At 45.5% G+C, this 18,656-nt stretch overlaps 1 protein-coding gene across 1 annotated transcript in view; it reads left to right on the top strand.

Annotated features, from left to right (window-relative positions):
* The window catches only part of LOC126455783 (angiopoietin-related protein 6-like), a 1,041,335-nt gene that overhangs the window by 566,507 nt on the left and 456,172 nt on the right, over positions 1–18,656 (top strand). The window lies entirely within an intron of this gene.

The following is an 18,656-nucleotide window of genomic DNA, read 5'->3' as shown; positions in this document are numbered from 1 at the left end:
GTATTAGGAGCAGCCATCGTAAGCAGTCCGAATAGCACTTTAGACAGATGTGACAGTAGCGTAAGATAATTAAATAAATACAGTTTAATTAAATCAGGCTAGGGGATGAAACACTAAAAGTAGTAGATGCTTTTGGACGGCAAAATGGCCGAAGCAGAGAGGATGTCAAATAAAGACTGGCAGTAACAAGAAAAAAATGTCTGAAAAATAATTTATTGGCATCTAATACCAGTTTAAATGTTAGTAAGTCTTTTCTTAAAAGGGTATTTGAGTGTAGTGTTGTACAGAAGTGAATAGAAGCTTTTGAAACGTGGTGATATAGAAGAATTCTGAAGACTAGATGGGTAGATCGAATAATTAACGATTAGGTGCACTGAATGGAATTGGAAGAAAAGACAATTATGGCACAAGTTGACTAAAATAAGGGATCGGTAGAACCTCTCAGAACCAGAAGTCTACACCTGCCCCCTTGATGATGGGGGGAGGGGGAGGGGCACTTCCCTCCCTGTTGCTCCCACACCACCTACTTCAGGAGCAAGATCCCCCCAATCATCAGGGATATCAGTCCCTCTCAGTAGGAAGGGGTCCCTTGGGCCACTCCCTTCCCAGGTTTCTGCTAGTGGGAAAGATGACACCTGCCAGTGGCCGAAGAGCCCAAAAGCAGCTGGTCATAGGGCTTCATGCGCCTCCACAGTCCCTGAGAATAAATCAGTGAATTCCTCCCAGCGAGGCAAACCCAAGGAGGAGAGAGAGAGAGAGAGAGAAATCCAAAAAGAAGGTCCCCAAGACCAAGGGAATTGCAGTGGCACCCACACCACCGCTACCTATAAGCTCTGTGTCTGCGGATGAGGTGGAGTGTCTGGCGTCCGCTGAGGACCTAGATCTTGCCAGATCCTCAGACACAATAGACATAGACTGATCGGGCAAAACGTCGATGGCAGAAGGAGACCCTGAGGCTTAAACTGCCTCATTGAATGTTCCATGCCATCCCATATGACGATGTCATCCTCCAGTGGAATTGCGGTGATTTTTTCCCCCACCTGTCTGAGCTATGGCAACTGTTAAGCTTTACACCTGCTTTCTGCATTGATCTCCATCAAACCTGGTTCCCAGCAATGGAGACCCCTCCCCTTCGCAGTTATAAGGGATACTACAGGAACCATAGCGCCTACAATCGAGTGACAGGTGGAATTTGCGTTTATGTCCTAAACTCAGTCTGTAGTGGAACTGTGCCCCTTAAAACCCCTCTTGAAACAGTGGCTGTCAGAATAAAGATGATGCAGGAAGTAATTGTCTGCAACATATATCTCCCCCCCAGATGGTGTGGTACCCCTAAATGTATTGGCTGCACTGATTGATCAACTCCTAAATCTTTTTTACTTTTGGGAGATTTTAACTCCCATAACCCTTTGTGGGGTGGCACCATGTTTACTGGCTGAGGCAGAGATGTCGAAACTTTACTGTCTCAGTCCAAACTCTGCCTCTTAAATACTGGGGCCGCCACACATTTCAGTGTGACTCATGGTAATTACTCGCCCATTGATTTATCAATTTGCGCCCCATTACTTCTCCCATCTATCCATTGGAGAGCACATGGCGACCTGTGTGGTAGTGACCACTTCCTCATGTTCCTGTCACTGCCCCGGCGTCAGGCCCACGGACGCCTGCCTGGATGGGCTTTAAACATGGCAGACTGGGACGCTTTCACCTCTGCTGTCACTATTGAGTCTCCTCCATACGGTAACATCGATGTTCTGGTTGAGCAGGTAACTACAACGATCATTTCTGTGACGGAAAACGCGATCCCTCATTCTTTAGGGTGCACCCAGCGAAAATAGTCGCTTGGTGGTCGCCGGAAGTCACTGAGGCAATTAAGGAGCGTCAGCGAGCTCTACAGCGACGTAAGCGGTACCCTTCCCTCGAGCACCTCATAGCCTTTAAGCGACTCCATGCCCGCGTTCGCTAGCTTATCAAAAGACAGATGCAAGAGTCTTGGGAGAGATTGGATTCCATACGTCACCTTCCCAAGTGTCGACGAAGATCAGATGTCTTTTTGCGTACCAGGCCCCAACATGTGTCCCTGGCATTAACATCACTGGCGTGTTGTCTACCGATGAAAATGCGATTGCTGAGCACTTTGCTGAGCACTGTGCTCGAGCCTCCGCGCCGGAGAACTACCCCCCATCCTTTCGCGCCGTCAAACGGTGGTTGGAAAGGAAAATCCTCTCGTTCGCTACACAACACAGTGAACCCTATAAAGCCCCATTTACGGAGTGGGAGCTCCTCAGTGCCCTTGCACATTGCCCCGACACAGCTCCTAGGACAGTTCGGTCCACAGTCAGATGATTAAACATCTCTCGTCTAATTACAAGCGACATCTCTTCATCTTCAACCGGATCTGGTGCGATGTCGATTTCCATCGGAATGGCGGGATGCAACATCATTCCAGCGCTTAAACCCGGTAATCTGTGGAACGTATGGTCTGTTGGCGGTTGGATCCTGGAGTCATGTGGCCTACTGGCTCCATGTCAGGGCGGCTTCCGCCAGGGTCGCTCTACCACTGATAATCTTATGTCCTTCGAGTCTGCCATTCGAACAGTCTTTCCCAGACCTGATTGCCATATTTTTTGATTTACGAAAAGCGTATGACACGACCTGGTGACATCATATCCTTGCCACATTATATGAGTGGGGTCTCCGAGGCCCGCTCCTGATTTTATCCAAAGTTTCCTGTCGCTTCGTACTTTTCATGTCCAACTTGGAGCCTCCCATAGCTCGCCCCATATTCAGGAGTATGGGGTCCCACAGGGCTCTGTATTGAGTGTATCTCTATTTTTAGTGGCCATTAATTGGTCCAGCAGCAGCTGTAGGGCCGTCCGTCTCACCGTATCTGTATGCATACGACTTCTGCGTTTCGTATTGCTCCACTAGTACTGGTGCTGCTGAGCGGCGCCTAGAGAGAGCCATCCACAAGGCGCAGTCATGGGCTCTATCCCACGGCTTCCAATTTTCGGCGGCAAAGTTGTATGTTATGCACTTCTGTCGGCCTTCGTACCGTTCATCCGGAACCAGAACTTTACCTTAATGACGATCCACTCACTGTAGCGGGGACATATAGATTCTTAGGACTGGTTTTCGACGCTCGATTGACTTGACTTCCTGAACTCCGTCATCTTAAGCGGAAGTGCTGACAGCACCTCAGTGCCCTCCGCTGCCTGAGCAACACCAACTGGGGTGCAAATCGCCCTATGCTGCTGCAGCTCTACAGAGCCCTTGCTCAGTCCCGCCTTGACTATGGAAGTCTTGTTTATGGTTTGGCGGCACCTTCGGGGTTGCATTTACTCGACCCAGTGCACCACTGCGGCGTTGCCTAGCGACGGAAGCTTTTAGGATGAATCTGGTAACCAGTGTCCTGGTGGAGGCCAGAGTCCTTCCATTGTAGGTTAGGTGTGAACAGTTGCTCTCCAGAACACTTCTCTCCAAAATTGGGGTCCTTGCCTCTTCCACCTATACTTGAGGTTCATTCACGAACACCTCCATGGTGTAAATCTAAGCCGCGGCTTCGCCTGGACCTGAAGCCTGGACCTTTCACGTGGCCCTAAGCACTCAGTTGACCCTTTGACTCTCTGCTGTCACTTCCTCTCGATTCTCGACATGTATCGAAGCCATGAATTGGTTTACACCGATGGCTCTATGGCTGATGGTCACGTTGGCTTTGCCTATGTTCATGGAGGACATATAGAACAGCAGCCCTTGCCAGGTGGCTGCAGTGGTTTCACTGCATAGCTGGCGATCATATCTCGTGCTCTTGAGCACGTCAGCTCATGCCCATTCGAGTCATTTCTCCTCTGTACTGACTCCTTCAGCAGCCTACAAGCTATAGACCAGTGCTACACTCGCCATCCTTTCGTAGCGACCATCCAGGAGTCCATTTATGTCCTGGCACGGTCCAGTCATTCATTGGTGTTTGTCTGGACCCCAGGTCACGTCGGAACCCAGGCAACGAACTTGCCGACCGGCTGGCCTAACAGGTTGCGCAGAAACTGCTTATGGAGATCGGCTTCTCTGAAACTGACCTGCGACCAGTATTACGCCGCAAGGTTTTGCAACTTTGGGAGACGGAATGGCATAATCTCAGTACGCACAACAAGCTGTGTGCCAATAAGGAAACTACGAATGTGTGGAAGACCTCCGTGCGCACCTCTCGCAGGGACTCTGTGGTTCTCTGACGGCTCCGCATTGGCCATACGTGGCTGACGCATGGTTACCTCCTCCGTCGCGAGGTCTCACCTCGGTGTCGCCGTGGCTCACGAATGACGGTCGTCCACCTCTTGCTGCACAGCCACTTTTAGCCGTTCTGCGGCGGACTTTTAACCTTTCCAGCACTCTACCTTCGCTGTTGGGCGACAACGCGTCAACAGCAGTTTTAGTTTTACTTTTTATTCGTGAGGGTGAGTTTTTTCATGTGCTCAAGTTTCAACACACGTCCTTTGTTCCTGTGTGCTCCATCCTAGTGCTTTTAGGGTAGGGATTTTAATGTGATGCTGAGTGACTGGCTTTTCATTTTTTTCCTCATGGTCACATAGTCATGGTAACCTGCTTTCTTGTTTTAACCTCTTCTACGTTTTTCTTTCGTCTTCGTGGTTTTCTTGTCTCCTTTTGACCATTTGTGTACGTCGCTCTTCAGTCGTTGTTATGGTTTTTCCTTTCATTCTGTTTTGTGTTGTCTCATTGTCTTATTCTCACGTGCCATTGTTTCCTTCGGAACAAGGGACCGATGATCTCGCAGTTTGGTCCCTTTCCCCCTCTTTTAAACCAACCAATCGCAGAGAATTATCAGTTTCCATGGGAGTGGTGGCAAAGAATGGTCACATCTGTCTTGAAGCCCATCATTCACTTCCATGGTAATCTTCACAAAAAGCAGAATGAAACAAAGCAGTCTGTTTTAGCTCAGTGTCACGTAAAGAGTTGGATAGCTGGTTGTATGTGCCGTAGATACTTTGAACAATGCTTTTATCTAAATGATGTAGAACGAGTCAGTTCACACGATGTGTATACATGATTAGCGTCAACATTAATGAACACATCTTTTGGTCCTAATCATGTAAATTCTTTTAATTATAAATTCGTCTATCGAACAGAAAAAGTTCTCCAGTAGAAATGATTTTAGATAAGATTTAAAGGTGCTTTGCTACCTGTCAGGCATTTTAAGCTATTTGGCGTACGATCAAAAATTGTTGTTGCTGTAAATTAAACTCAACGAATGTCTGGGTTATAAAATTAATTTTGTCTCTAAAACTTTGATTTCTAGAAAATACACCATTTTCAAAAGTAGCTATTCGATTGAAAAGTACTAGATATTAATTAAAAGGTCTTCAGTATGTTCATAATACTTCACTGATCGCTCTTGTTATGAACAGATGCACCATTTAAGCAATAAGAACTTCTGCATGTCTCAACAACACAGGCTTTTGGCAGCTTAGATTCGATCCATCTACTTGGGAAAACGTTCTTCTCACTAAAGGCTGAGTCGAATTGCAGTCATTGGATTGGAAATAATTGGGGATGCGATGGCACATTGATCATCCAGTTCACAGTATGTGCAGGATTTGCCATGATGCTCAAGAAATTTGAAGAGTGGAAGGAATTTTATCACCTGGTAGTGGAAGCCTGTGGCAGAGGGAGGGAAAGACTGCAAAGGAATCTGTTTCGTACTACAAGATATAAATTATTTAGCATAAAAGCTTTATGAGACGTGACAGTCATATTATACACTTATAATAAGACTCTCGTCTTGACTACAAGTATTTATTTACTTATTCGTTTATTTTCATCCTTAAGCGTTGCGGGTTTACGCCATTTTCCAAGGGATAAAATCTTGTTGATACGAAGTATAACGTCCACGTTAATCCTATTAAATATAAGTACAAATTCAAAAGTTTCGTCGTAATGCTGAAACACACAAGGATGAAGGAAATAAAATAAGTGGTTGTGGTCAAGGTGAGAGTTGTAGTGTAAGTGTCATGCTATACCATAGTGAAAGGAAGAATGAGGAGGAGTAATTCAAATGGTTCAAATGGCTCTAAGCTCTATGGGACTTAACATCTAAGGTCATCAGTCCCCTAGACATAGAACTACTTAGACCTAACTAAGGACATCACACACATCCATGCCCTAGGCAGGATTCGAGACTGCGACCGTAGCAGCAGCGCGGTTCCGGACTGAAGCGCCTAGAACCGCTCGGTCACATCGGTCGGCGAGGAGTAATTGTTGGTGGTGGAATTCGATCACCGGACAGTAAATTGTTTTCCTAACGTAAGCAATGGTGGATATTGTCGAAAACTTGGAAATTTTGACGAATTCGTCGAGAATATTTATGTGTGAAACTTCGAGTTAGTATGAGCTTGTACGTACGTTGTTGTTGTTGTTGTTGTTGTTGTTGTTGTGGTCTTCAGTCCTGGTACTGGTTTGATGCAGCTCTCCATGCTACTCTATCCTGTGCAAGCTGCTTCATTTCCCAGTACTTACTGCAACCTACATCCATCTGAATCTGCTTGGTGTATTCATCTCTTGGTCTCCCTCTACGCTTTTTACCCTCCACGCTGCCCTCCAATGCTAAATTGGTGATGCCTTGATGTCTCAGAACATGTTCTATCAACCGATCCCTTCTTCTAGTCAAGCTGTGGCACAAACTTCTCTTCTCCCCAATCCTATTCAATACCTCCTCATTAGTTATGTGATCTACCCACCTAATCTTCAGCATTCTTCTGTAGCACCACATTTCGAAAGTTTCTATTCTCTTCTTGTCTAAACTATTTATCGTCCATGTTTCACTTCCGTACATGGCTACACTCCATACTAATACTTTCAGAAACGACTATTTGACACTTAAATCTATGCTCGATGTTAACAAATTTCTCTTCTTCAGAAACGCTTTCCTTGCCATTGCCAGTCTACATTTTATATCCTCTCTACTTGGACCATCGTGAGTTATTTTGCTCCCCAAATAGCAAAACTCCTTTACTACTATAAGTGTCTCATTTCCTAATCTAATTCCCTCAGCATCACCCGACTTAATTCGACTACATTCCATTATCCTCGTTTAGCTTTTGTTGATGTTCATCTTATATCCTCCGTTCAAGACAGTATCCATTCCGTTCAACTGCTCTTCCAAGTCCTTTGCTGTCTCTGACAGAATTACAATGTCATCGGCGAACATCAAGGTTTTTATTTCTTTTCCATGGATTTTAATACCTACTCTGAATTTTTCTTTCGTTTCCTTCACTGCTTGCTCAATATACAGATTGAATAACTTCGGGGAGAGGCTACAACCCTGTCGCACTCCCTTCCCAACCACTGCTTCCCTTTCATGCCCCTCAAACTCTTATAACTGCCATTTGGTTTCTGTACAAATTGAAAATAGCCTTTCGCTCCCTGTATTTTACTCCAGCCACCTTGAGAATCTGAAAGAGAGTATTCCAGTCAAAAGCTTTCTCTAAGTCTACAAATGCTAGAAACGTAGGTTTGCCTTTTCTTAATCTAGCTTCTAAAATAAGTCGTAGGGTCAGTATTGCCTCACGTGTTCCAATATTTCTACGGAATCCAAACTGAACTTCCCCGAAGTCGGCTTCTACTAGTTTTTCCATTCGTCTGTAAAGAGTTCGCGTTAGTATTTTGCAGCCGTGACTTATTAAACTGATAGTTCGGTAATTTTCACATCTGTCAGCACCTGCTTTCTTTAGTTTTGTAATTATTACATTCTTGTTGAATGTCTGGGGGTATTTCGCCTGTCTCATACATCTAGTTCACCAGATGGTAGAGTTTTGTCAGGACTGGCTCTCCCAAGGCTGCCAGTATTTCTAATGGAATGTTGTCTGCGCCCGGGGCCTTGTTTCGACTCAGGTCTTTCAGTGCTCTGTCAAACTCTTCACGCAGTATCATATCTCCCATTTCATCTTCATCTACATCCTCTTCAATTTCCATAATATTGTCCTCAAGTACTGGGTACGTACGTATCGCAGGTAATTCCTGTATGACCTGGGTGAAAATCCAGATTGTTGTGTAATTTATGTTACTGTTATCTTTGCTCGCTGAGTCTGCGATGTTACGCATGGACTCAGATTCAGATATGTAGATGTTAAAAATAAATCTCGAATTTGATTGCCTAACGCTGTTACGTATCAGGTGTCGTATCGGGAACTCAGTGACGCTTAGGCAAACCTATCAGAGCGAGTCGAATTAACATAAGTCAAAGCTCCGACAGGTTGCGCTCTCTTCCAGCACTACTTGTTTCTTTCCAGACAGAAAAAGCTCTAGACCCTACGATTGTGGGTACGATAATGCGAGTATAACGCTCGGCTGTGAGAAGTTGACCCGTCCGGCCCGTGCGCACGGTAATTGAAACGCCTACCGAAATGTCAGTTAGCGATTTCGCGACGCGCGTGAGCGAACAAGGGGCCCGTGTGTGGCCTATCGGCCGCGCCGGCGAGGACGGCCCGGCCAGCGGCTCGGTAGCCGCCGCCGTAGCGGCGCGCCGATACCGATCGCAAGTGGCCGCCCGCCACGAACGCTCCATCCATCATCCCAGATACACGCGCGCCATCGCTCCGTAGCTCAACGTGTGACCAACTTCAATCGTTGTCGAAATCTGTCAACGTCGCGCTGGGTCAACGATCGCGCTATTTGATGCAACAGACGGGCCTAGCACGGACATGACATTCCGACCATCTACGGCTGCCTCGCAGAGTTCTGCTCCCATTTGGCAAACTGACAAATTACTTCTCCTCTGTCGAAAGCTTGCCGACGTTGCGATGGACCTCGTGCTCCAAAAAAACACGAAGTGAAAAATCGCGCTCCTTTCTGAATGGCCGCTACACGTACGAGGACAAGCGGAAAATCTTCGGCATGGCACAAATATCAGGCCGGTATTTTAAAAGTCTGACAATTATTGAACTACACTACTGGCCATTAAAATTGCTACACCACGAATATGACGTGCTACAGACGCGAAATTTAACCGACAGGAAGAGGATGCTGTGATATGCAAATGATTGGCTTTCCAGAGCATTCACACAATGATGGCGCCGGTGGCGACACCTACAACGTGCTGACATGAGGAAAGTTTCCAACCGATTTCTCATACACAAACAGCAGTTGACCGGCGTTGCCTGGTGAAATGTTGTTGTGATGCTTCGTGTAAGGAGGAGAAATGCTTACCATCACGTTTCCGACTTTGGTAAAGGTCGGATTGAAGCCTATCGTATTGCGGTTTATCGTATCGCGACATTGTTGCTCGGGTTGGTCGCGATCCAATTACTGGTAGCGGAATATACAATCGGTGGGTTTAGGATCCCGACGGTCTCGTATCACTAGCAGTCGAGATGACAGGCATCTTATCCGCATGGCTGTAACGGATCGTGCAGCCACGTCTCGATACCTGAGTCAAGAGATGGGGACGTTTGCAAGACAACAACCATCTGCACGAACAGTTCGACGACGTTTGCAGCAGCATGGACTATCACCTCGGCGACCATGGCTGCGGTTAAGGTCGGTTCCCACTAGAGCGCGGCAGCGCGTCGTGCGGCAACGGCAGCGGCAAGCGTTTTCCGCTTTGACGCGGCGTCTCGCGGAATTGGCGTTCCCATCTGGAAACGGCAGACGCTAGCGGTAGCCAATGACGGACAGCCACTGAGGTACGGGGCGGGACCCACTGAAACGCCCGGTGCGTTTGATTAACTATATCTTACACCTACATGAAGGAAAGACGAAGTTGGGTGAAGACTTAGCAATTTTTCATTTTCTGTACAATGTACTCTTTCACATATTTCATTATTCTTGTTTTCTCATTTCACCATAAACAGATTTCATGACTACCATTCATGATTGTTCTCTATCTCCTAACACATTGAAACAATGTACGACAAAAGAGATTATTCAGATGGTTAAGCGAGACAAAAATTTAAAATGTGATATGGTAGCATTTACAGGAAAACAGTAATAACACAAAGGCTTGGGGGAAGGGATGAAAGTGGAAGCCACCTGATAGAATTTCGCACAGAGCATAATGTAATCATCATCAGCACCTTGCTTAAGAATCATGAAAGAATAATATATTTTTCGAACAAAGTTTTCGAAGCCAGATTTTAAATTATAAGACATTTCCTGGTGCAGACGCAAACCTACAATAATTTCTTGGTTACGAGCTGCGGTTTACAACTAAGGAGACAGTAAACGGTAGCAAATTAAGGAAATGGAACTTGAATAAGTCAAGACCCACAGTTTTTCGATAAGCTTAAAGTTACCGTAATGCAACGACTGACAGAAACAGAGGAAGGAATCCGCTAGAATACGAATGGATATCTTTGAGAAAAGAAGTGGTGAATGCAGCAGAGTATGTGAACGGGAAGAAGGTACAGTAGAAATCGTTAGATAAAACGTGATATATTAAATTTGACATGAGGGAAAAATATAAAAATGTAGCAAATAAAGTAGGCCATCGGAAATAGAAATGTCTAAACATGACGTTAACAGAAAGTCCTAAATTGCAATGCGATTTTGCTCTTGGAAAATATAGGGGAATGAAAATGAGAAATAAATAAGAAAACGTTGCTCAAAGGAGAAGCAACTGTCAAGAACTCATTTGGCAAAGCCAGAACTAAGCATATGAGAGAAGGCTAGAAAGTGGGAGGAATATGTAGAGAGGAGAGGGGGAGGGGTTGTACAAACTAAAATAAGCACAATGTTAGATTCCTGTGAGATGTCTGAACACGCAAGGCAATACTGATCCTACCACTTAGCTAAGTAGACACACTGAAGAACTGCAAAACTGTGTTTATAGCTTTTGCATGTTTAGAGAAAGGTTTTTACAATCTTAATTAAAACATTCTTTAAAACTCTGGAGATGTCATCGATAAAACACCGGGCCACAAGATCATGTACAACTTGTGCAGAAACCAAACTGCATTTCTAAGACTTCAATGACTTGAAAGGGAAGCAGTGATTGAGAAGGCAGAAGTAGAGAGGATATAAAATGAAGACTGTGAATAGGAACAAAAGCGTTCTGAAAAAGAAAATTTGTTCACATCGAATATAAATTCTAATGACTGAGTACTATTTTACAAAGGTATTTGTGTGCAGTGCGGTATTTGTGTGGAGTGCAGCCTTGTATGTAAGTGAAACGTGGGTGATGAACAGTTCTGTCAAGAAGACAATGGACGCTTTCAAAACATGGTGATCAATAAGAATGCTGAAGATTGGATATGAGGATTGTGTAACTAAAGAAGAGGAACGGAATTAAATAAAGGAGGAAGAGGAAATTATGGCACAACTTTGACTACAAGAGGGGTAAGTTGACAGGACATATTATGAGGCATCAAAGAGTGAGGACAAAGGGGTTGGGTGATAGTATTCTGATAATAATCATCTGTTGAAATGCTATTCTACTATTTTATCTATTAATGTAAGCAGTGAATTTACTCTTCCATGCACTCCTCCACAAAACATTTAAACCAAAACTGAAATAAGCTGAACACCAAATCTTTCAACCACTGTCTGACAACTACTGCATTCACTTTCAACTTTCTATAACTATTACACACATACAGATATAAGGAGAACAGAAATAAACAAACATTAGCTTTCAGCATATAATTCTTTAGGTTGGCAACATGTACATAAACAGACCAAACAGGAAAGGGACATGAGGTGAACACACTGTAGTTACGACTTCAAATCAGAGTTTTCGGTAAAACGTCTACAGCTAGTGACAGAAGAAAAAAAAAAACATGAAAATGTGCTTATGTTCCATAATCTAAGTTTTAGTTCAACCTCCAGCATGTGACCAGGTGAGGGAAAACGCAGATGTCCGCCATAAACTCGATTCACTGTAAGTAATCAGTTATTCATGTAAAAAAAGATGTGAACTGTTTTATAATCTGCAAGTATCACATATCAAAACAAAACTGAATCATTCTAGATTCCACCGAAGATGCCTTAAAGTAAAAGGCCAAACGCGTCTTGTACCAATAAAGTACACTGGATAAAGAAAAAAACGTTTGTTACTTCCAAAGGAGCCGGCCACGGTGGTCTAGCGGTTCTAGACGCTCAGTCCGGAACTGCGCGGCTGCTACGGTCGCAGGTTCGAATCCTGCCTCGGGCATGGATGTGTGTGATGTCCTTAGGTTAGTTAGGTTTAAGTAGTTCTAAGTTATGGGGGACTGATGACCACAGATGTTAAGTCCCATAGTGCTCAGAGCCATTTGAACCATTTGAACTTCCTAAAGAAATAATCAGTAGCTGTAGATACTTAGCAAATTACATCTTATGACATACCAGTAAATTAGTCTCGGTTTAACTTCTCATTCCACATGCTATTAAATGCTGTTTAAAAAAAACTCATCTATCCCTTCCTAAAAACTGTAGTTTCTTTCATATCTGGGTAGATAAACAGATGAAGGATATTTATCTTGTGACGAAATATATGACTTTTTACAAGTGATCGTTTGCAAAAAAACATTTTTCGATTTCTTGAACCGTTTACGAAATTTGCAGTCGATACAACCACATGGTTTACGACGAGCAGGACGAAGTATCGGTCGCGTCGCGGGCGACTTGCGCGCGGTCACCGCACAGCCCATCCGCCGACATATCATGCAATATCTCGAGAACGGTGATAGCTGTCGTTCTGCTCTCAGCTTTAAAAACAATTTCGATATGTTGACTAAATTTCATACGCAATAATGTATTACCTAAAATGAACTGTACGCAAAGTCCACGCAATGCGTTTTTACCTCTGCACGCTCATTAAAATTTCGTGTAAAGGTTTACGTAAATGCGATACAGCAAGTAACCACGACGAATAACGAAAAGAAATTCGGTCCTTTATCGAGAGAAGATATCAGGCTGTAACATGCCCAAGAATCAAATTTTTCTACCGAATAGTTTCCTTGGAATCGGATGATAAGTATTTCATAGCTGCCGCCGCGTCCACGCCAGCGGTTCGGCGAAAGTTCGCGTGGCCCGGGGTTCCGTACCTGACATCACGCTCAGCGCGTTCTGTGATTGGCGGCGCGCACCTGGAGCGCGGCACGCGGCAGCGGAAGCGGTTCGACATGGTCAAACCGCGACGCAGAGCCGGCCGCGGCGTGCCGCTGACGCCGTTTCCATGGTAACCACGCCGCTGACGCGCGGTTTTGACGCGCGGCAGCCCTAGTGGGAACCGGCCTTTACCCTTTACGTTGCATCACAGACAGGAGCGCCTGCGATGGTGTACTCAACGACGAACCTCGGTGTACGAATGGCAAAACGTCAGTTTATCGGATGAATCCAGGTTCTGTTTACAGCATCACGATGGTCGCATCCGTATTTGGCGACATCGCGGTGAGTGCACATTGGAAGCGTGTATTCCTCATCACCATACTGGCTTATCACCTGGCGTGATGGTATGGGGTGCCATTGGTTACACGTCTCGGTCACCTGTTGTTCGCATTGACGGCACTTTGAATAGTGGACATTACATTTCAGATGTGTTACGACCGTGGCTCTACCCTTCATTCGATCCCTGCGAAACCCTACATTTCAGCAGGATAATGCACGACCGCATGTTGCAGGTCGTGTACGGCTCTTTCTGGATACAGAAAATGTTCGACTGCTGCCCTGGCCAGCACATTCTCCAGATCTCTCACCAACTGAAAAGTCTGGTCATTGGTGGCTGAGCAGATGGCTTGTCACAAAACGCCAGTCACTACTCTTGATGAACTGTGGTATCGTGTTGAAGCTGCATGGGCAGCTGTACCTGTACACGCCATCCAAGCTCTGTTTGACTCAATGCCCAGGCGTATCAAGGCTGTTATTACGGCGAGAGGTGGTTGTTCTGGATTCTGATTTCTCAGGATCTATGCACCCAAATGGCATGAAAATGTAATCACATGTCAGTTCTAGTATAATATATTTGTCCAACGATAACCTGTTTGTCCTCTGCATTTCTTCTTGGTGTAGCATTTTTAATGGCCAGTAGTGTATATGAAATAAAATCGTCGTTACTTATGAACGGTTTGCATTAGGATGTTCAAACTCCACATTTGGCCGCGGGACAGAATGAGAATTAGTATATGCATCCTTCTTTTTGTAATCGGCCATTTGCACGTGAAAATGTCACGCTACACCGTGCCTGAGGTATAGCGCTTGTGAAGGCGTACTATGCGAGCAACAACAGCCCAACTGCGCCTCAGAGGAAGTTTGCGACCAAGTTCAAGCTGAAGACAACCGGTCCCGCTGTTCTAACAATCAAGAATTTGATTCACAAGTTTGAGAGAACCGGTAGTGTTCGTGATTTCAGGTGCGCCACAGGGGAGTGTAGGACCGTTGCTGTTCACAATATACATAAATTACCTCGTGGGTAACATCGGAAGTTCACTGAGGCTTTTTGCGGATGATGCTGTGGTATATCGAGAGATTGTAACAATGGAAAATTGTACTGAAATGCAGGAGGATTTGCAGCGAATTGACGCATGGTGCAGGGAATGGCATTTGAATCTCAATGTAGACAAGTGTAATGTGGTGCGAATACATAGAACGAAAGATCCTTTATCATTTAGCTACAACATAGCAGGTCAGCAACTGGAAGCAGTTAATTCCATAAATTATCTGGGAGTGGGCATTAGGAGTGATTTAAAATGGAATGACCATATAAAATTAATCGTCGGTAAAGCAGATACCAGACTGAGAGTCATTGGAAGAATCCTAAGGAAATGCAGTCCGAAAACAAAGGAAGTTACAGGACACTTGTTCGCCCACTGCTAGAATACTGCTCACCTGTGTGGGATCCGTACCAGATAGGGTTGATAGAAGAGATACAGAAGATCCAACAGAGAGCAGCACGCTTCGTTACCGGATCATTTAGTTATCGTGAAAGCGTTACGGAGATGAAAAACTATGCTCGGTATGGGCTTCTGTTGAAGTTTCGAGAACATACCTTCACAGAGGAGACAAGCAGTATATTGCTCCTTCCGACGTATATCTCCCGAAGAAACCATGTGGATGAAATCAAAGAGATTAGAGCCGACACAGAGGCCTACCGACAATCTTTCTTTCCACGAACAGTATGAGACTGGAAAAGAAGGCAGAACTGGTAAAGGTACTTAAGGTACCCTCCGCCACACACCGTCAGGTGGCTTGCGGAGTATGGATGTAGATGTAGATGCAGACAGTGTTAGCAATGTCGGTCATCCAGAAATGGTGAATACGCCTGAAAACGTCGAGAGCCAGGAAATTTATAAGACGAGCTGCACAGCAGGTGGGAATCAATCGCGAGACACTGTGACAAACTTTCGTCTCTTGCCATAGAAAATTCAAACCCATCAGCCATTAAGCCCCAGAGCCATGTAACATCGATTGTGTTTTGCCAACACTATTGTCCACATAACTGACGAACAAGACTTTGAAGATGGTTTGGTTTAGCGACGAAGCGCACTTTCATTTGGATGGGTTCGTCAGTAAGCAAAATCGGAGCCTTTGGATGACTGAGAATCCGCATTACGCGATCGAGAAGTCTCTTCATCCTCAACTGGCGATTGGGTGGTGTGCGACGTCTAGTCACGGAATAATCGGTGAGATATTCGTTGATTGTATGGTGACTACCGTACGAGGGTGCGAGGGTTACAATAAGCGTCGGAAACAAACAACTTGACTTCCAGGAGAACGTCCATCCGGTGACCACAGCCGCGTTAGTCGCTTAGAGAGAAGTCGGCTGGAGACCGATATATTGAATCGCGACGCAGTTTGTGTGTTCCATCGTCGTTACGAGGGTGCGAGGGTTACAATAAACTGTCAGTGGTGTGTCGGAAACAAGCAACTTGACTCCCAGGAGAACGTACATCCGGTGACCGTAGGTTTTGGAAGATGATTTCATCCCCGTTATCCAAAGTGATCTTGATTTCGACAAGATATGGTTCAAGCAAGACGTAGCTGACCCCATCGAAGACTGTTTGACGTCCTGAAGGCGCACTAAGGGGACCGCCTTCTGGCTCTCAGTGCTCAGAGGCCACTGGTCAGACTGGCCGCCATATTCTCCGGATGTGAACACACGAGACTCCTTTTCGTGGGGCTTTATTAAAGACAAGACGTACAGCAATAATCAAAAAACCATTGCTGAGCTGGCGAAGAGTTCTCGGGCTTCCAGGCGGGTGGCGATGTCTCCAAACTGCGACGTTTCGGCGAGTGACATACTCATCATCTTCTGGCGAAGTGCCGAGACTTTGCGGATCCGCAAAGTCTCGGCACTTCGCCAGAAGATGATGAGTATGTCACTCGTCGAAACGTCGCAGTTTGAAGACATCGCCACCCGGCTGGAAGCCCGAGAACTCTTCGCCAGCTGTATACGCCGGGAAAGCATACATTCACATTGCTGAGCTGTTTTCAGCGACTGAGGAGGTTATCGACAGCATCGATGTTCCGACACTTCAGTGGGTCATGCAGAATTTCGCTATTCGTCTGCGCCACATCACCGCCACTAATGTCATAACGTAAATATGAATATTTGTTTTGACGTTTACACATTGAATAAAGTTTGTGCCCGCCGTAGTTTGTAACTAATTTACATTTCTTTCACGTAGTTCAATAATTGTCACCTTGTACATGTAGGCAATAAGCTAAGCGTGAACCTTGGCAGCAGAGTAGTTTATTTATGCAGCTACCAAAAGTAGAGGCGTTGTATGAGTCTCATTGAATTGTTAAGCTAGAATATCAAGCCGTCATAAAATTCTTTGTATCGCACTTTGTATCGTCATCGAAATCTGCTTAAAGTTAGCGAACGCTTATAAAAATATTACTGCTTTATTTTTAACAGTGAAGAAATTGGTGCCTGAATTGGAAGGTCTCTTGTAGGTTAGCCGGCCGCTATGACCGAGCGGTTCTAGGGGCTTCAGTCCGGAACCGCACTGTTGCTACGGTCACAGGCTCGAATCCTGCCTCGGGCATGGATGTGTGTGATGTCCTTAGGTTAGTTAGGTTTAAGTAGTTCTAAGTCTAGGGGAGGGATGACCTCGGATGTTAAGGACCATAGTTCTTAGCGCCATTTGAAGCGTTTTTTGAAGGTTATAGAAGTGAAGAGCATTACGGTGTTGCAGGCGCACTGCTTATTCGAGTGTTCTGCACACGGCCTTTGTGTGTGTGTGTGTGTGTGTGTGTGTGTGTGTGTGTGTGTGCGTGAGTGAGTGAGAGAGAGAGAGAGAGAGAGAGAGAGAGAGAGAGAGTAAACTTGGCGTACTTCGACGGAGGTTGCCGGGTATGACCGATACTGCTCCGTTTAATGGCACACCCCAGAGAGTTCTGTTCACGGCCACCGCGAATTTCATGCACTGTTACTCAGGTGCACATAGCTTTCGAATTTGCAGTGTGCACATGCATCATGAACTTCGGATACAACGACACCTTGCGCGTCCTTCCTTTTTCCAGTACTTTCAGCGGACATTATCAACTGTAATGAGTCCTATTAATTCATTTGCTCGATTTAGTCACAAGAGCATGATGTGTTGGTAAATGTGCCAACACCTTGTAGATAGAGGAGGCCGAAATGCACGCTATCTAACGCAGACGGGCGTGAATTCTGGAACAGGATAAGTAGTGAATGATAATAAGAAAAGTATGCAGCTCCTCGAATACTTATCTTTTAATTCTTCATGTGTGTGAATACAGCATTCTTGATGAGACATTTCACACGATAACTGTCAAACTATGTAAGGCTAATGGCGCCTTGCTAGGTCGTAGCCATGGACTTAGCTGAAGGCTATTCTGTCTCTCGGCAAATGAGAGAAAGGCTTCGTCAGTGTAGTCGCTAGCAAAGTCGTCGTACAACTGGGGCGAGTGCTCTTCCGTATCTCGCGACCTGCCTTGTGGTGGCGCTCGGTCTGCGATCACACAGTGGCGACACGCGGGTCCGACATGTACTAAATGGACCGCGGCCGAATTAAGCTACCACCTAGCAAGTGTGGTGTCTGGCGGTGACACCACAGAGCATACCATGTAGCGGGAGTTATGATTGAAGTGCAACTACTCACAGAGGTGAATTGTAGGCTGTGATTATCGCACTGCAGAGAAGCTTGGTAGATATTCTAATGCGTTTGCGTTAATGCGGAAGCGACTTACGCTTGGTCCCTAGGCTTACACAGTACTTAATCTGCGGGGGCAGCCGCGCGAGTCGTGGGAAGGCGTGCCAGATCGCGCGGCTACCCCGCGCGGCAAGATGCAAATCTGGTGCTTCGAATGCAAACAAGATGTATATAAATGTTTCTGTATGTAATGTATTAGGAATGAGACGTGGGCAGGAAAGATCAAACATATGAGAAAGTAATAATTTTGATGCTACTTTTGTCCGCAGCTCGTGGTCGTGCGGTAGCGTTCTCGCTTCCCACGCCCGGGTTCCTGGGTTCGATTCCCGGCGGGGTCAGGGATTTTCTCTGCCTCGCGATGACTGGCTGTTGTGTGATGTCCTTAGGTTAGTTAGGTTTAAGTTGTTCTAAGTTGTAAGGGACTGATGACCATAGATGTTAAGTCCCATAGTGCTCAGAGACATTTTTTTAATGCTATTTTTAACCACCGCTTACACAATTTATTACTAGCACCGGAGCTATCGATGAGATGTTGTACAGCGCCAGGTTTGT

This window comes from Schistocerca serialis, chromosome 1 (assembly GCF_023864345.2).
Source record: "Schistocerca serialis cubense isolate TAMUIC-IGC-003099 chromosome 1, iqSchSeri2.2, whole genome shotgun sequence".
NCBI classification, from domain to species: domain Eukaryota; kingdom Metazoa; phylum Arthropoda; class Insecta; order Orthoptera; family Acrididae; genus Schistocerca; species Schistocerca serialis.
This window is presented reverse-complemented; position numbering and strand designations above follow the sequence as displayed.